Source organism: Bufo bufo, chromosome 2, assembly GCF_905171765.1.
Source record: "Bufo bufo chromosome 2, aBufBuf1.1, whole genome shotgun sequence".
NCBI classification, from domain to species: domain Eukaryota; kingdom Metazoa; phylum Chordata; class Amphibia; order Anura; family Bufonidae; genus Bufo; species Bufo bufo.
The window spans coordinates 595,399,163-595,419,936 of NC_053390.1; positions in this window are offsets into that span (position 1 = coordinate 595,399,163).

Consider the following 20,774-nt stretch of genomic DNA (forward strand, 5'->3'; position numbering starts at 1 on the left):
GTTCCTGTAAAGAGCATTTGTTCTGCTAAAGAAAGTACTGTATGCACTACTCCCTTTTTTTTTCTTGGAGAGCAATAGATACCTGAATATATACATGTAATTGCAAAAATATTATATATATATATATATATATATACATGTATACACAGACACACACACATATATACACATATATGCATACATGTATATCAAATTAACTTTACTGGGGCTCTGAATAGGGTTGCATCCCCCTCCCCCTACAGGGATCTTGCTGTCTGTGAATTAGATCACACGCTATCTCTCTACACACTGATGCCCTGCCCTCCCATTCACTGAAAGCCCAGAGACAAAAGGAACTCCCTGTTTGGGGGAAGGGGGGTATTGTCTGCAGATGGCTGAAAGTGCAGGTTATTTTCCTGCTGGAGACCCTTTCACTGCTGGTGCCTTTCACTGCGCTTCTGGTTATACTGCCGCTCAGCGCGAGGTACTGTAGAACTGTGATGGAAGCAATGGGATGAAAGGGTTAATGGGCCTTATGACAGGAGGTCAGGGGGACGCTCCAGAACATCCATGGTAAATAAAAATAAATAAAAAAGGACAGTATCTCTGCCTCCCAAAAAATTTAGACTGCCATTTTCTTTTCTGACTGGTCCTTATATAAATAAATAAATAAATAAAATATATGTAAATGTATGTAAATAGGAAAAATGCAAAAATAATAATTAAAAAATTAATGCAAGTTTTTCACACATAAAAATATTGGGTTGCTTAACCAGGAGTAATAATGGATAGGTGCACTGCTAAAAGACTCACCCAATCTATTTGTAAATAAACAAATAAATAAATAAATAGCAGCAGGCAACACTTACAAGTGGAGTACGTGTTTATTAACTAAAATCAGGACAATAGCCAAAATAATGACCAGCAATAAAAAATAGCAATGAATAAAAAATAGCAATACATATAAAATAGTGATAGATCCAGGAGCATGCACAAATATATATATACAGGGAGTGCAGAATTATTAGGCAAGTTGTATTTTTGAGGATTAATTTTATTATTGAACAACAACCATGTTCTCAATGAACCCAAAAAACTCATTAATATCAAAGCTGAATATTTTTGGAAGTAGTTTTTAGTTTGTTTTTAGTTTTAGCTATTTTAGGGGGATATCTGTGTGTGCAGGTGACTATTACTGTGCATAATTATTAGGCAACTTAACAAAAAACAAATATATACCCATTTCAATTATTTATTTTTACCAGTGAAACCAATATAACATCTCAACATTCACAAATATACATTTCTGACATTCAAAAACAAAACAAAAACAAATCAGTGACCAATATAGCCACCTTTCTTTGCAAGGACACTCAAAAGCCTGCCATCCATGGATTCTGTCAGTGTTTTGATCTGTTCACCATCAACATTGCGTGCAGCAGCAACCACAGCCTCCCAGACACTGTTCAGAGAGGTGTACTGTTTTCCCTCCTTGTAAATCTCACATTTGATGATGGACCACAGGTTCTCAATGGGGTTCAGATCAGGTGAACAAGGAGGCCATGTCATTAGATTTTCTTCTTTTATACCCTTTCTTGCCAGCCACGCTGTGGAGTACTTGGACGCGTGTGATGGAGCATTGTCCTGCATGAAAATCATGTTTTTCTTGAAGGATGCAGACTTCTTCCTGTACCACTGCTTGAAGAAGGTGTCTTCCAGAAACTGGCAGTAGGACTGGGAGTTGAGCTTGACTCCATCCTCAACCCGAAAAGGCCCCACAAGCTCATCTTTGATGATACCAGCCCAAACCAGTACTCCACCTCCACCTTGCTGGCGTCTGAGTCGGACTGGAGCTCTCTGCCCTTTACCAATCCAGCCACGGGCCCATCCATCTGGCCCATCAAGACTCACTCTCATTTCATCAGTCCATAAAACCTTAGAAAAATCAGTCTTGAGATATTTCTTGGCCCAGTCTTGACGTTTCAGCTTGTGTGTCTTGTTCAGTGGTGGTCGTCTTTCAGCCTTTCTTACCTTGGCCATGTCTCTGAGTATTGCACACCTTGTGCTTTTGGGCACTCCAGTGATGTTGCAGCTCTGAAATATGGCCAAACTGGTGGCAAGTGGCATCTTGGCAGCTGCACGCTTGACTTTTCTCAGTTCATGGGCAGTTATTTTGCGTCTTGGTTTTTCCACACGCTTCTTGCGACCCTGTTGACTATTTTGAATGAAACGCTTGATTGTTCGATGATCACGCTTCAGAAGCTTTGCAATTTTAAGAGTGCTGCATCCCTCTGCAAGATATCTCACTATTTTTGACTTTTCTGAGCCTGTCAAGTCCTTCTTTTGACCCATTTTGCCAAAGGAAAGGAAGTTGCCTAATAATTATGCACACCTAATATAGGGTGTTGATGTCATTAGACCACACCCCTTCTCATTACAGAGATGCACATGACCAAATATGCTTAATTGGTAGTAGGCTTTCGAGCCTATACAGCTTGGAGTAAGACAACATGCATAAAGAGGATGATGTGGTCAAAATACTCATTTGCCTAATAATTCTGCACGCAGTGTATATATTCTCTATTCTCCTATTCTATGCTGCTACAATTATATTAGAATATGGAAGTGAACTGAACTTGTCTTATTCCCCTCTGTGAATTGGAACACTATCTAACTCAGGTGCTGCAACATAAACTATGATATTTATGGGATATTAATTTATTTGTTTGTGTATGCTCCTGGATCTATCACTATTTAAAATTTATTGCTATTCTTTATTCATTGCTATTTTTTATTGCTGGTCACTATTTTAGCTATTTTCCTGATTTTAGTTAATAAACACGTACTCCACTTGTAAGGCCCCTTTCACACGGGCGAGATTTCTGCGCGGGTGCAATGCGTGAGTCGAACGCATTCCACCAGCACTGAATCCAGACCCATTCATTTCTATGGGGCTGTGCAGATAAGCAGTGATTTTCACGCATCACTTGTGCGTTGCGTAAAAATCGCAGCATGCTCCTCTTTGTGCGTTTTCCAAGCAACGCCCCATAGAAGTGAATGGGGTTGCGTGAAAATCGCAAGCATCTGCAAGCAAGTGCGGATGTGGTGCGATTTTCACACACGGTTTCTAGGAGACGATCGGGATGGAGACCCGATCATTATTATTTTCCCTTATAACATGGTTATAAGGGAAAATAATAGCATTCTTAATACAGAATGCATAGTACAATAAGGCTGGAGCGGTTAAAAAATAAAATAAAAATTTAACTCACCTTAATCCACTTGTTCGCGCAGCCCGTCTTCTCTTCTGTCTTCTTCTGTGCTGTGCACAGGAAAAGGACCTGTGGTGACGTCACTATGCTCATCACATGGTCCGTCACATGATCCATCACCATGGTAAAAGATCATGTGATGGACCATGTGATGAGCGCAGTGACGTCATCAAAGGTTCTATTCCTCAAAGACAGAAGAGAAGCCGGGCTGCGCGAACAAGTGGATTATGGTCAGTTAAATTATTTTTTATAAATTTTTAACCCCTCCAGCCTTTTTTTAAACCCCTCCAGCCCTATTTTTAACCCCTCCAGACCCTCCTCACCCGTGTGAAAGGGGCATTAGATCCTATTGTAGCCATACTGAAAGTTGGGGGTAGGGTGTAAAGTAACACTATATATATACAGTAAACAAAGTATACCACGGTCAATAGACCAAACCAAATCCCTTAAGGGGTCTCTATCTAATATTAAAATATATATCTTTATTTCATCATTCTTAAAACATAAGTGTAATAGAAAAAAATATGTTTAAAATTGTCAGTGTGTAGCAGGGTTTTATATCTATTGAACTAGTACCTGCTAGTAATTACCAGCGGCAACCAAGGGATCCTGTCCCCTTATTCAGTAATTATAGACACCTATTCAGGTGTTATATTTCTGTGGCAGACAGGTTGATGTCAATAGTTAGTGAGAATAGATATATTGCATTATCGTACTGTGCCAAAATTGAGACTGGCAGGGATATGGGTATTTTACTATATTCGATCAACCCAGCAGTCTATCTGTGCGTAGCCAGCTTTGCGAGCCCTACACACATATCAGCTGTTCACCAGAGTCAGGCGCAGGCAGTGTAGTCAGCTATACTGAGGTATAATACTGCAATGTACACCATTAGTCGATCCTTTTGTATGTACTTGCAACCTTAATGTATCGCACTGACCACTGCGTGCTTCCAATCCTACTAGTACCCCACTTTCCCTGACGAAGCCACACAGTGGCGAAACATGTCGGGAGGGGTGGTACAGTGTAGCGCTTAACTTTTAGACAGTTTTTGACCGTGGTATACATTGATTATAATATCCCGAGGGTCCCTATGAGGGCTTAGGATTATATACCATATACAGTAGTGTTAAACAGACTCCCTCACTTGTTCACAAATAGCCAAACATGTGATAATTAGAGATGTCGCAAACATAAAATTTTCAGTTTGCGAACGGCGAACGCGAATTTTCGCAAATGTTCGCGAACAGGCGAACCGGGCGAACCCCCATAGACTTCAATAGGCAGGTGAATTTTAAAACCCACAGGGACTCTTTCTGGCCACAATATTGATGGAAAAGTTGTTTCAAGGGGACTAACACCTGGACTGTGGCATGCCGGAGGGGGATCCATGGCAAAACTCCCATGGAAAATTACATAGTTGACGCAGAGTCTGGTTTTAATCCATAAAGGGCATAAATCACCTAACATTCCTAAATTAGTTGCAATAACGTGCTTTAAAACATCAGGTATGATGTTGTATCGATCAGGTAGTGTAAGGGTTATGCCCGCTTCACAGTGACAGACCAAACTCCCCGTTTAAGGCACAACCGCAAACAGTCCATTTGCACAACCGCAAACTCCCCATTTGCACAAGGTTGGATACCAAGCTAGCCATGTCCCGTTCCTTGTCCTCACTGACGTCATTGAAGGTCTCTTCCTCCACCCAGCCACGTACAACACCAAGGGTCCCCGAAAGGTGACAACAAGCCCCCAGGGACGCCTGCTGTGGTTGGTCTTCTACCTCCTCAAAGCCACATTCCTCCTCTGACTCCTCTTCTTCAGAATCCTCTCTCTGCGTTGCCTCTCTCTGCATTATTATAAGGTGTGTTAAGTAGTACTATTCCTATCAGTTTAATCCCTGTTACGTCCCCTATCAGGGGACTTGTATATGGAATCGATTTTAGGAACGGGGAGATGGAAAAAGATGCTTGGTCGGTCCTCCTACGTCCAATTTGGAGCACTGCGCGTGCAATCTACTGTGCCACCAGATAGGAGCGGTGTGTTAAGTAGTACTATTCTTATCAGTTTAATCCCTGTTACGTCCCCTATCAGGGGACATGTATATGGAATCGATTTTAGGAACCGGGAGATGGAAAAAGATGCTTGGTCGGTCCTCCTACGTCCAATTTGGGGCACTGCGCGTGCAATCTACTGTGCCACCAGATAGGAGCGGTGTGTTAAGTAGTACTATTCTTATCAGTTTAATCCCTGTTACGTCCCCTATCAGGGGACGTGTATATGGAATCGATTTTAGGAACCGGGAGATGGAAAAAGATGCTTGGTCGGTCCTCCTAAGTCCAATTTGGGGCACTGCGCGTGCAATCTACTGTGCCACCAGATAGGAGTGGTGTGTTAAGTAGTACTATTCCCATCAGTTTAATCCCTGTTACGTCCACTAGTATTATTATTATTATTATTATTATAAGGTATGTTAAGTAGTACTATTCCTATCAGTTTAATCCCTGTTACGTCCCCTATCAGGGGACGTGTATAGAATAGATTTTAGACAACCGCAAAGAGTTGTCAATAGTTGACACACTCATGACATAAATTTTATACCTCTATGCGTCAATATTGGTGTAGTGATGACTGTGCTCGTGCGCACGTTTGGGAGATTGCAGGCGATGGGGGTTTTTCAAAGCCTATGGTCGTGCTGAGGTAGTTCAGTGACAGTTAAGTGACCCAGAAAACAATGATTCTGCAGTGTGGGCCCATTGTTGGCCTAGTAGGCTTTAATGATCACCTTAGATGATCACAAAGAAAATTAATGTTTTTTCTATGCAAAATTATCCAGCCGATCGCTTTTGGTCTGTTCACAATGAAGCAACGACCTTATTATCTGGGGTGTGCCAACATTGCCATTGCCAACACACTCATAGAGGTGGTCGCTTCATTGTGATATGCAAGCCCCTTCACCACAACAAGGTAACGATCACGAAGGGGAATTGACACATGTATGTGCCTTTTTTTTTGTTTGGTTTTTGAAGCCACAGTGTGGCACCAGAGGCCAGAAAAAGTAGGCATGTACACATGCCTGAAAAATTAGGTATTGTTGCAGCGGACAGAAAAATTGATGTTTCCCAGGCAGAAAGTGCCCTAAAACATTGCGGCTTGAACCCTAGTTGGTGCCGGATAAGTCACGCAAGTCATGCGGCATTCAGAGATAAAATACAGCAGCATGTGGACCATTTTTAGCCCAAGGCAGCTCATCAGGCCTTTTTTAGTCGAATGTATCGCCCACTGTCAGTCCCTTCGGGATCCATCCCTCATTCATCTTAATAAAGGTGAGGTAATCTAGACTTTTTTGACATAGGCAAATTCTCTTCTCAGTGACAATACCTCCTGCTGCACTGAAGGGCCTTTCTGACAGGACACTTGAAGCGGGGCAGGCTAGAAGTTCTATCGCAAATTGGGATAGCTCAGGCCACAGGTCAAGCCTGCACACCCAGTAGTCAAGGGGTTCATCGCTCCTCAGAGTGTCAAAATCTGCAGTTAAGGCGAGTTAGTCTGCTACCTGTCGGTCGAGTCGTTCTCTGAGGGTGGACCCCGAAGAGCTGTGGCGATGCATAGGACTTAAAAAGCTCCGCATGTCCTCCATCAACAACACGTCTGTAAAGCGTCCTGTACTTGCCGGCGTGGTCGTGGGAGGATTACTTTCACCTCTTCCCTTGTTAGATTCCCGTTGTGCTGTGACATCACCCTTATACGCTGTGTAAAGCATACTTTTTAGTTTATTTTGGTACTGCTGCATCCTTTCCGACTTGCGGTAATTCGGTAACATTTCAAGCACTTTCTGCTTATACTGGGGGTCTAGTAGCGTGGCCACCCAGTACAGGTCGTTCTCCTTCAGCCTTTTTATACAGGGGGTCCCTCAACAGGCACGACAGCATGAAAGACCCCATTTGCACAAGGTTGGATGCCGAGCTACTCATGTCCCGTTCCTCGTCCTCAATGAACTCACTGAATGTATGTTCTTCCCCCAGCCACGTCCAACACTACGGATACCAGATAGGTGACAACGAGCACCCTGGGATGCCTGTTCTGGTTGGTCTTCCTCCTCCTCCTCAAAGCCACATTCCTCCTCTGACTCCTCTTCCTCACAATCCTCTTCCAGCGTTGCAGCAGGTCCAGCAAGCGATGCTAATAAGGCTGTTTCTGGTGGGGATGGTGACCACAACTCTTCCTCTTCACACTCATCTACGGCCTGATCCAGCACTTTTCGCAGGGCACGCTCCAGGAAGAAAACAAATGGTATGATGTCGCTGATGGTTCCTTCGGTGCGACTGACTAGGTTTATCACCTCCTCAAAAAGAAGCATGAGCCTACAGGCATTGCGCATGAGCGTCTAGTAACGTGGCAAAAAAATTCCCAGCTCCGCAGAGGCTGTCCTAGCTCCCCGGTGATACAAATACTCGTTGACGACTTTTTCTTGTTGGAGCAGGCGGTCGAACATTAGGAGTGTTGAATTCCAGCGTGTCGGGCTGTCGCAAATCAAGCACCTCTCTGGCATGTTGTTTCGCCGCTGGATATCTGAAAAGTGCGCCATGGCCGTGTAGGAACGCCTGAAATGGTCACACACCTTCCTGGCCTGCTTGAGAACGTCCTGTAAGCCTGGGTTCTTATGCACAAAGCATTGTACGATCAGATTACACACATGTGCCATGCACGGCACATGTGTCAACTTGCCCAAATTCAATGCCGCCAACATTGCTTCTGTTGTCACACACCACTTTGCCGATCTCCAGTTGGTGCGGAGTCAGCCACTGATCCACCTGTGAGTTCAGGGCGGACAGGAGTGCTGGTCCGGTGTGACTCTCTGCTTTCAGGCAAGTCTACCCCAAGAAAGCGTGACACTGTCGTATCCGGGATGTGGAATAGCCCCTGGGGAGCTGGGGGGGTGCCATTGATGTGGAGCAAGATGCAGCAGCAGAAGAGAACTCAGCCGAGGTGGTTATGGAAGAGGATGGAGTAGGAGGAGTAGAGGAGGTGGCAGCAGGCCTGCCTGCAAGTCGTGGCGGAGTCACCAACTCCTCTGCAGAGCCACGCATTCCATGCTTGGCAGCCGTCAGCAGGTTTACCCAATGCGCAGTGTAGGTGATATACCTGCCCTGACCGTGCTTTGCAGACCAGGTATCAGTAGTCAGATGGACCCTTACCCCAACACTGTGTGTCAGACATGCCATTACTTCCTTTTGCACAATCGAATACAGGATGGGGATTGCCTTTTGTGCAAAGAAATTTCAGCCGGGTACCTTCCACTGTGGTGTCCTAATAGCTACAAATTTTTTGAACGCCTCAGACTCCACCAGCTTGTATGGTGAAAGCTGGCGGGCTAAGAGTTCAGACAAACCAGCTGTCAGACGCCAGGCAAGGGGGTGACTTTGTGACATTGGCTTCTTAGGACAGACACCTGACTGTGGGCAGATGAGCAGGAACTGCTCATGGCGAAAGACAGAGTGGCAGATGGTTGAGAGGGCCAAGGAGGACAGCAGTGGTTGACAGGGCTGAAGATGCTGGACCAGGAGGAGGATGGTGGCTTTGAGTTTGTGTGCTGCTTGTACTCATGTGTTGATCCCATAGGTGTTTGTGATGTGCGATCATGTGCCTTCGCAAAGCAGTTGTACCTAGGTGGGTGTTGGACTTCCCACGACTCAGTTTCTTTTGGCACAGGTTGCAAATGTCATGTGTCAGAGGCTGACAGAACTTTTCGAGTTCAGGGCATGTGGCCTCTGAACACTGGGCATTATTCTAGGGCCAAAGGGAATCACAGCACCACGACCACAACGGCCCCTGCGGGATGGCCTGCCTCTGCCTGTGTCGGGATTCGAACCCGTGACCAGCCACATCCCAGGCGGTAGCCCTGCTTACTAGGCTACCGTCCTCTCTGGACATTACTCCCTGAAACCTATTATGTAACCTCAGTCTTGCCAAGCCTTGCTCATCACCCTTGATTCCCCACACCTGGTACTTCCCTATATAAGTCCAGCCCCTTGCACTCTAGCTTGCTGATTATTGAGCTCCTGAGCCTTGATCAAGCTTCTCCTCATCTGCTGCTTCTGCTACTACTGAAAGTCCACTACTGACCAGGAATTGCCTACCGACTACTCTTCTGCTTGTCCCTACCTACTGAACTGCTACCACCGTTGCCATCCGGATTGTCTGACCACGCTTACTGTCGCCTGCCCTGACCCACCGCCTGCCTACCGACTACTCTTCTTCTTGTCCCTACCTACTACCTGCCTGCGGTCCTTGCCACTGGGCTCCACTCCTACCTCCAGCCAGCGGTTCTCTGACTCAGGTGAGCCTGTAGGATTGTTACAGTATAATCAGCCCCACTATGGAGTCCGCAATGGCCACTCTGCGTAAGCAGGTCTCCGAACTTCAAGAATTTGGTACTACATATCAGGAGAAATTTGCCCAGCTCCAAGGCGTAGTCCAAAGCCAACAGAGGGAGATTATTGAACTACAGAGGCAACTCCTGGACGTCCGCGGCGCACCCGCAGACACCCGCATGCCACTCCCATCAAGATTCAGCGGCGACAGACGCCAGTATCGGGGGTTTCTAAACCAATGCCGCATCTTCAGATGTACCCGGCCCCCTTCACCACCGAGAAAAAGAAGGTGCTATTCGTGGTCAATCTCCTGACGGATGAAGCATTAGCATGGGCATCACCATACGTGGAGACTAACAGTCAGCTCCTGGACAACCTAAACAACTTCATCACCGCCATGAGCCAAGTCTTCGATGACCCCAACCGCTGTGCGACAGCCGAGGCGCGACTACATGGTCTGCGGCAAGGGAGACGCTCCGTCGCCGAATACACCGCCGAGTTTCACTGTTGGGTCACGGACACCACCTGGAACCCAGCGGCACAGAGAAGCCAATTCCGGCGAGGCCTGTCAGAATTAATAAAGGACGAACTCGCCAGAGTTGAGGCCCCGGACGATCTGGATGACTTCATTAAGTTATGCATCCGGATAGATCAAAGACTCTCCGAGAGGAAGAAAGAAAGACTCTGGTCCTCGAACCACAGACCCACTTACTCCTTCTCTTCCACCGCCCAGCGCGACCCCCAGTCTGTAACTGAACCTATGCAGGTCGACGCTCTACGTAGGTCTCTATCCACAGCTGAGAAGGAGAGAAGGCTGGCCGAAAACCTCTGCCTCTACTGTGGGGAGCCGGGTCATTTTGCCATCAAATGTCCTCATAAGATCCAAAAGACTATTGCCGTCACGGAGCTAAAGGAGCAACCACAGACTCCAACCCCGCCAGCAGCCCTTGAAAATAACAACACGGCGGCTCACGGATCCCCACTCTCCTCGGGGCCGGCCACTCACGAGACCACCGAACTACAACTCCTCATAGAACTAGATCACCGTGAAAAGATCCACTTCTCTCTGATCGCCTCCCTGAAGTTCCCAGTGATCTTGGGCATCCCATGGTTGGCCACCCACAACCCCTCGGTGGACTGGGAAACCCGCTGCATACGATTCCCATCCGAGTTCTGCACGCTAAATTGCTCCCACAAACCCGTCCTTCCACCCGAAGACACCACCATCTCAAAACTATCCGTCAAGGATTTGCTACCCCCTCAATACCGCAAGTTCCAAAAAACAAGAAAAACGCAGACAAGCTGCCACCACACCGACCCTACGACTGCCCTATAGAACTGTTGCCCGGGGCCGAAATACCCTTTGGCAGTATCTACTCCCTCTCAGAGCCTGAACTCAAGGCTCTGAAAGAGTACCTGGACGAGGACCTGAGGAAGGGGTTCATCCGGCCCTCCACCTCCCCCGCGGGAGCCCCCTTTTTCTTCGTAGAGAAAAAAGACTCCTCCTTGCGTCCCTGCATAGACTACAGAAAGCTTAATGACATAACCGTAAAAAACCGGTACCCGCTTCCACTGATTTCCGAACTCCTTGAGAGACTCCGGGAAGCGAAGATCTTCACCAAACTCGACCTTCGAGGGGCCTACAACCTCGTCCGAATCCGCCCTGGGGACGAATGGAAGACCGCCTTCCGGACACGTTATGGTCATTTCGAGTACCTGGTCATGCCTTTCGGACTCTGCAATGCTCCCGCCACCTTCCAGCACTTCATTAACGACGTCCTCAGGGACATGCTGGATCTGTTTGTAGTCGTTTACCTGGACGACATCTTGATCTTCTCTGAAGACCTCGAGCAGCACCGCGAACACGTCCGCAGGGTACTGCAGAGACTCAGACAGAACTCTCTCTATATCAAGCTAGAGAAATGCGAGTTTGAGCGAACCACCACTCAGTTCCTCGGATACATCATCTCCCCAGAGGGCCTAAGTATGGACCCGGGGAAGGTCCAAGCTGTGATGAACTGGCCCGTTCCGAAAAACGAGAAGGAGATACAAAGATTCATTGGCTTCGCCAACTTCTATCGGAAGTTTATCCGGAACTTCTCCAAGGTCATAGCACCAATCACCCAACTCACCAAGAAGGCAGTCCCCTTCTCCTGGACACCCAAGGCCCAGGAGGCCTTCACCAAGTTGAAACTCCTTTTCACTTCTGCCCCAATCCTAATCCACCCGAACCCCGAGCTCCCATTTACAGTCGAAGTGGATGCATCAGACTCTGCGGTGGGGGCAGTTTTGTCACAACGGACAGGGGAGAGGATGCTATTACACCCGTGCGCATATTTCTCCCGCCAGATGTCCCCCTCCGAGAAGAACTATGACATCGGGAACAAAGAACTACTGGCGATCAAGGATGCCTTCTCCGAGTGGAGACACCTGCTGGAGGGAGCCACCAATCCCATAATCGTACTAACTGACCACAAGAACCTCGAGTTCATCCGCAGCGCTAAGAGACTCTCAGCCAGACAGGCCAGCCTATTCTTTTCCCGCTTCAACTATCTCATCACCTCGCCCACCCCACAGGGAATGTAAGCCTTACGTTTAAGAACGGTCATTGGTTTCATCAGGACCTACAACTATATGTACCAGAAATCGCACGGCTCGAAGTGCTCAAACTCAACCATGACTCCAAGCTGGCCGGCCATTTTGGCACAAGAAAGACCCAGGAGCTTCTCTCCCGCTCCTTCTGGTGGCCAACATACAAGGAGGACATCAAGAGGTACATCTCCTCGTGCGCGGTCTGTGCCCGCAATAAGACTCCTCGTTCCTCCCCCGTGGGTCTGTTACAACCCCTCCCTATTCCCTCCCGCCCCTGGGGCTCGATCTCCATGGACTTTGTGGTAGACCTTCCTCCTTCAAAAGGGATGAACACTATCCTGGTCGTGGTCGACCGTCTCACCAAGATGGCCCATTTCATCCCCTACAAAGGCATACCCACCGCCAAACAGACGGCCGATCTAATTCTCAGAGAGGTCTTCAGGCTGCATGGGATCCCGGACGACGTGGTCTCTGACCGAGGCGTACAATTTGCCTCAAAGTTATGGAAGAACTTCTGCCTGGCGCTCGGGGTTAAAGTGAACCTATCCTCCGCTTTCCACCCTCAGTCAAACGGGCAGACTGAGAGAACTAATCAGACCCTAGAGCAGTACCTACGCTGTTTCAGCTCCCACCTGCAGGATGACTGGCTTGACCATCTCCCCACGGCCGAGTTCGCCTACAACAATGCTGAGCATAGCTCAACCAAGCACAGCCCCTTCTTTGCTAACACAGGCTCGCACCCGGTGTTCATTCCCCACCTGCCCGTCGCCTCCACCCTCCCAGCAGTGGCCGAACGCCTAACAACCCTACAGGAGGCACAAAAGAACATTATAGACAACCTCCAGCTCGCCCAGAGGCGTTTTAAACAGGGAGCAGACAGACGTCGCAAACCCACCCCGGGCTTCCATGTGGGAGACAAGGTGTGGCTGTCCACCAGGAACCTCAGATTGAAGGTCCCCTCCAAAAAGTTGGCCCAAAGATACATGGGTCCGTTTCGGATCACCGCACAAATCAACGAGGTCACGTTCTGGCTCGACCTTCCGGACTCCATTAGGGTGCACCCTGTCTTCCATTGCTCACTCCTCAAGCCATACGTGGAGAACACCTTCACAGGCCGCCACTCGCCCCCTCCACCACCCGTGAGGGTACAGGGTGAAGAAGAATACGTTGTCGCAAAGATCCTCGACTCCAGGATCCACCGGGGAAGACTACAATACCTAATTGGGTGGGAGGGTTACCCTCCCGAGGATAACTCCTGGGAGCCAGAAGAAAATGTCCACGCCCCCAGACTGGTAAAAGAGTTCCACCAACGGCACCCTGCCCCTGCAGTGCCCGGATGTCACCTTGGAAGGGGGGGAGTACTGTCGGGATTCGAACCCGTGACCAGCCACATCCCAGGCGGTAGCCCTGCTTACTAGGCTACCGTCCTCTCTGGACATTACTCCCTGAAACCTATTATGTAACCTCAGTCTTGCCAAGCCTTGCTCATCACCCTTGATTCCCCACACCTGGTACTTCCCTATATAAGTCCAGCCCCTTGCACTCTAGCTTGCTGATTATTGAGCTCCTGAGCCTTGATCAAGCTTCTCCTCATCTGCTGCTTCTGCTACTACTGAAAGTCCACTACTGACCAGGAATTGCCTACCGACTACTCTTCTGCTTGTCCCTACCTACTGAACTGCTACCACCGTTGCCATCCGGATTGTCTGACCACGCTTACTGCCGCCTGCCCTGACCCACCGCCTGCCTACCGACTACTCTTCTGCTTGTCCCTACCTACTACCTGCCTGTGGTCCTTGCCACTGGGCTCCACTCCTACCTCCAGCCAGCGGTTCTCTGACTCATTTTTCTCATTTTTTTTTTAGATTCGTTCAGTTGTACTATGCGTGCAAGCTACTGTGACACCAGATATGAGTTGCGCTGGTGACACTATGCACTTGCAGCTGGGCCTTAAACACACAAACACGTGTGTGCAACTGACTGCTATTTATTCACAGTCAAAATTGTTGTTTTTCTTTAAATGGAATCGAATGTGACACCAGATATGAATGGCGCTGAAGAGACACTATGCGCTTGCAGCTGGGCCTTAAACACACAAACACGTGTGTGCAACTGACTGCTATTTATTCACAGTCAAAATTGTTGTTTTTATTTAAATGGAATCGAATGTGACACCAGATATGAGTTGCGCTGAAGGGGACTTGCAGCTGGGCCTTAAACACACAAACACGTGTGTGCAACTGACTGCTATTTATTCACAGTCAAAATTGTTGTTTTTCTTTAAATGGTATTGAATGTGACACCAGATATGAATTGCGCTGAAGTGACACTATGCGCTTGCAGCTGGGCCTTAAACACACAAACACGTGTGTGCAACTGACTGCTGTTTATTCACAGTCAAAATTGTTGTTTTTCTTTAAATGGAATCGAATGTGACACCAGATATTAGTTGCGCTGGTGACACTGTGCACTTGCAGGGCATGAAACACACGCGCGTGCCTGCAACTGGCTGCTATTATATTACAGTCAAAAACTTTTTTTTTTTTTTTAAATGCAAGCTACTGTGACACCAGATATGAGTGATGGCACTGGGCAAGTGGGCACAGTATACGCTGTGAGCCTGACACACACGCTGGCAGGCAGGCAACTGCAATTAGTTTACACAGGAAAAAAAAAAGCAGACTGATGTTCTAGCCCTAAAAAGGGCTTTTTGGGGTGCTGTCCTTACAGCAGATCAGATGAGTCTTTCAGGACTGTAGTGGACACTGAATACACTGGCCTTGCTATCGATTTCCCTATTAAATCCGCAGCAGCAGCTACACTGTCCCTCCTCTCACTAAGAATGCAGCTTCCGAATGAATTTAAAATGGATGCTGTCCAGGAGGTGGGAGGGTCTGTGAGGGAGGGTACGCTGCTGATTGGCTGGAATGTGTCTGCTGACTGTGAGGTACAGGGTCATTAGGAACCCAGCTCTAAGTTGAATTCGCAATGTGTTTAATATAACCTGTATTAATCACAGTGCGATTACAACTTAGATCTGAGTTCCTAATGGTTGTATTGCTAGAATTGACGAATATAACGAATATAGCACTATATTCTCAATCTTCGTTATATTCTAGCAATACAACCACCATTAGGAACCCAGCTCAAAGTTGAATTTGCAATGCGATTATTATAACCTGTATTAATCGCATTGCGATTACAACTTAGTCAAATTTGTGACACTGCAGCTTCCGAATGAATCTAAAATGGATGCTGTCCAGGAGGTGGGAGGGTCTGGGAGGGAGGGTATGATGCTGATTGGCTGGAATGTGTCTGCTGACTGTGAGGTACAGGGTCAAAGTTTACACAATGATGATGAATAGGGGGCGGACCGAACATCGCATATGTTCGCTCGCCGCGGCGAACGCGAACAAGCGATGTTCGCCGGTTACTATATCTAGTAACAAGTCATAAAATGGCGGCAGTTAGCGGAGAAGGAGAAGTAAATCCCTGAAAAAGCCGGTCATATCAAGTGTCCTCCCTGTAAAGCCGGTAGCATTAGTTTTATATGAAGCAGTGAGCTGTAGTGATATAGCGGGTATGTGCACGAACCCCACCTACACCAGTTATAATCTCAGGTTATCTGTTATTCCACAGACACCCCTTTGACTTGCTCCTCTGTAGATAACAGCTGCTAGTACCGTACAGTATATGAATTGTACCAAACAGGCAGCTCCGGCTCACGTTACAGCCCGTAGTCATCCTCAGCAGTCTGGGCACATGCAGACACTGCACAGGAGCTGGCCGCTATAAGAATGGCACCAGTACAGTATGTTAGGAGATCAGGGCGAAGCGACGTTTAAATAATTTTTTTACAAATGAATTTGATGTACAGTATTAGGTACTGTACACTACAGTAAATGAATAATCCGAAAAAAAAATCGATGAGCGGAACCATACTGTATACTGTAAATCACAGACCTCTTCTACAGTATCGCTCACTTCAGCCAGTGAGCCGATAAAGCAGTAATAGAGGGAAGGCAAATCAACAGGCGGTTAGTAGAGCGTTCCTTGGGGCAATTGTATTTAATTAAGTATGATCATTAATTAGAACTGCTATTTTCTTTACTGTCAGATCTTTTTATAGCTGAAGAAATTAGTTTTTATTGGCTGCTGGAGCCACGTGCCCTCCTCTAACCAATCACATCAATACAAGTTTTCTTTATTCAAGAATATGGCATATTCATCCAATGATATGAGAGTTCCCATGGTCATATGAGCCAATAACGCTGAAGTTCCACTTTTCTCCCTACTCCACAGAACTAAGGCCGTGAACAAGGTCTAAGATTAGACCGAAACGTTGGCCAGTGGCTATTACTTTTGGATGGATATACAAAAGAAAAAATTATATATAAGAAAGATATGAAATAAAATAAGCAACTAAAATATTTACAGAGTGCCGTGGGCTTTTGATGAAATTTGTACGGATCCCTACCACTGAGCACCTGCCAATCTCCAACAAGGAGTGCCGCTGAACCCCCTCTCTCTCCGCATGTGCCCAGACTGCTGAGGATGACTATGGGCTGTATCGGGAGCCGGAGCTGTCTGTTTGGTACAATTCAAATACTGTATGGTACTAGCAGCTGTTATCTACAGAGGAGCACGTCAAAGGGGCATCTGTGGAATAACAGATAACCTGAGATTATAACTGGTGTAGGTGGGGTTCGTGCACATACCCGCTATATCACTACAGCTCACTGTTTCATATAAAACTTATGCTACCGGCTTTATAGCTGTTATCTACAGAGGAGCAAGTCAAAGGGGCATAGTATAGTGTAGTGTCATTACTACTTTAGCTTGACAGTGCCATCTACTGGCCTTTATGTGTATTGCAGATATAGTTCGGGGAGAAGTAGGAGAACTCGCACTTCGTAAGCAACGATATGGGAAAAATAGGAGCGCTAGCGATGGTACAACTGTATATTGCCCAAAAAGTTGTTGTTTTTTGTAACAGAATATGAAAGCTGTATATATTAAACTAGATCTGTAAAATAGTGGATTTTGCCAAAAAAGGGTGCTTTTAAAAACCCAGAAAATTATGGCTATATTTCTAGCTTAAATTGCACACTGACTAATCCAGATATTATACAGTCAGGTCCATAAATATTGGGACATTGACACAATGCTAACATTTTTGGCTCTATACACCACCACAATGGATTTGAAATGAAACGAACAAGATGTGCTTTAACTGCAAACTGTCAGCTTTAATTTGAGGATATTTACATACAAATCAGGTGAACGATGTAGGAATTACAACAGTTTGCATATGTGCCTCCCACTTGTTAAGGAACCAAAAGTAATGGGACAGAATAATAATCATTAATCAAACTTTCACTTTTTAATACTTGGTTGCAAATCCATTGCAGTAAATTACAGTCTGAAGTCTGGAACGCATAAACATAATCAGACACTGGGTTTTTATCCCTGGTGATGCTCTGCCAGGCCTCTACTGCAACTGTTTTCAGCATTTGGCTGAATATGAGCAGATAATATTGCCCAAAACACTTCAGAATTCATCCTGTTGCTTTTGTCAGCAGTCACATCATCAATAAATACAAGAGAACCAGTTCCATTGGCAGCCATACATGCCCACGCCATGACACTACCACCACCATGCTTCACTGATGAGGCGGTAAGCTTAGGATTATGAGCAGTTCCTTTCCTTCTCCATACTCCTCTTCCCATCACTCTGGTACAAGTTGATCTTGGTCTCATCTGTCCATACTGTAGGATGTTGTTCCAGAACTGTGAAGGCTTTTTTAGATGTCGTTTGGCAAACTCTAATCTGGCCTTCTTGTTTTTGAGGCTCACCAATGGTTTACATCTTGTGGTGAACCCTCTGTATTCACTCTGGTGAAGTCTTCTCTTGATTGTTGACTTTGGCACACATACACATACCTCCTGGAGAGTGTTCTTGATCTGGCCAACTGTTGTAAAGGGTGTTTTCTTCACCAGGGAAATAATTCTTCGGTCATCAACCACAGTTTTTTTCCGTGGTCTTCCGGGTCTTTTGGTGTTGCTGAGCGCACCGGTGCGTTCCTTCTTTTTAAGAATGTTCCAAACAGTTCTTTTGGCCACCCCTAATGTTTTCGCTATCTCTCTGATGGGTTTGTTTTGTTTTTTTCAGCCTAATGATGGCTTGCTTCACTGATAGTGACAGCTCTTTGGATCTCATCTTGAGAGTTGACAGCAACAGATTCCAAATGCAAATAGCACACTTGGAATGAACCCTGGACCCATTTATCTGCTCATTGTAATTGGGATAATGAGGGAATAACACACACCTGGCCATGGAACAGCTGAGAAGCCAATTGTCCCATTACTTTTGGTTCCTTAACAAGTGGGAAGCACATATGCAAACTGTTGTAATTCCTACACCGTTCACCTGCTTTGGATGTAAATACCCTCAAATTAAAGCTGACAGTCTGCAGTTAAAGCACATCTTGTTCGTTTCATTTCAAATCCACTGTGGTCATCTATAGAGCCCAAAATGTTACAATTGTGTCGATGTCCCAATATTTATGGACCTGACTGTATATTGCCCAAAAAGTGTTTTTTTTTTTTACTAAAAGAATATGAAAGCTGTATATAACCCTTGAATTTCACACGTGCTGATGCTGCAAGGGCTGTAAAATTGTGTATTTTGGCAAAAAAGTGTGTTTTTAAAAACCCAGACAATTATGGCTGTATTTATAGATTAAATTGTACACAGACTAATCCAGATGTTGGATATTGCCAAAAAAGTGTGTTTTTTTACTAACTCAATATAAAAGCTGTAAATAACCCTTGAATTTTACACGTGCTGATGCTGCAAGGGCTGTAAAATTGGGTATTTTGGAAAAAAAAGTGTTTTTTTAAAAACACAGAAAATTATGGCTGTATTTCTAGCTTAAATTGCACACTAACTAATCCTGGAAATGCACCAGATGTTGTATATTGCCAAAAAAGGGTGATTTTTTAAAACCAGATTATTAGTGCAGTATTTCAAGCTTGGATTTGAATGTCACAAACGCTGGTGCACTGAGCTTGCATAAAATGGCCGCCGCCCACCTAACTAACAGACAGATAAAAGTTATTTTTTTCTGTCACTCAGGGCAGGGTAAAAAGATTGTGCCCTGCACCCACACAGCTAAATGTATGTAGATTGCTGAGTTAGATTCCAGTTCTTAACAAAGATTCTGTCCTATTCTCTCCCTGAGTGACGTGCAGCGGTACTTGACTCAAGCTTTTTATAGAGGCTGGGTCACATGCTGCACTGGCCAATCACAGCCATGCCATTAGTAGGCATGGCTGTGATGGCTACTAAGGTCACACAGTTAAACGCTTGTTGATTGGCTGCTCTGCAGCCTTTCAAAAAGCGTTAAGAAATCGCCGAACAACGAACCCGAACCCGAAATTTTATTGAAATGTTCGGCTTCAGGTCCGAGGTCCAAAAATCCTAATGTTCGGTACGAACCCAAACTTTACAGTTCGGGTTCGCTCAACCCTAAATATAACCAAAGCTTCACAACTTTAGTTTCCTAGGTGAGTAATAAGAAATATACATATTGGGGTGGTTGTGAGATTGATAGATATAGATAGATAGACTAGGTAGATACTTTTCAGCTAAAAGTATATTCATCATACTAATTTGTATGGAAATGTTCTCTATAAACATTGATTCTCCGGAGCTTTATGCAGTCTGATCATGTTAAGTATTGTTATTTTGCTTTCTGCATTATGTTCTCATTGACATTTTAAATGTTGCTAATTATAATTAATATGCGGCATAATAAGTGTAGAAATCTTTGGTTTATTGAGTAAACAACAATTTACTTTTATTTCATACTTTGCAATGAATAATCAGTGTTATTATGATGGAATACCAAAATATAACTGACAAAATAATATATAATTTGAGCAAGTTTGAAAGCAATGTTATTTATCAGTTATTAGTATGTAACTGACATCCATTTCTTTTTAATGTTTGCTATTTTATTTGTTTCATGCCTGAAAAACTATACCGGTTCCTTATTTATGTTATGGTTTTAGAGTTATAAAAGCAAATCTATATTAGAATGGAATTGCATGGGTGGTAGGCGGGGCGAGCTAGGGAGCATGCGTGCGGACGCACGTAGGTGACGTGCGCACCTCCCTCCTAGCCATTGAGTGCCAGCCCGCACTATGAGGGAATCGATGCCGCATTAGCTGTGGCTTACCACTCCCGACCCTGCCATGTTACACCTGCTGCCCTGTGCTCCCTCCTGCTACCTCGTTGCTGCTCCACGCCTCGGCCATCTGCCTGTCCATGGTTTGTCTGCCCTGACGAGTGGGGGTGAAGTGCCTGGCTGATTCTTGGACCCGAAAGCTGTGACTTGCCGAGACTGCTGGATTAAGGTGCCAGAGACTGATCGCTGCAAGCGAGAATATCTTGAGCTCCACCCCCCCTTCTTGCCCAGCGTATCCACCTCCCCCCGGTCGTTTGGGGGTTTGGTACTGAGGTGAGATGTATGGGGGCTGGGTTTGAGGGGAT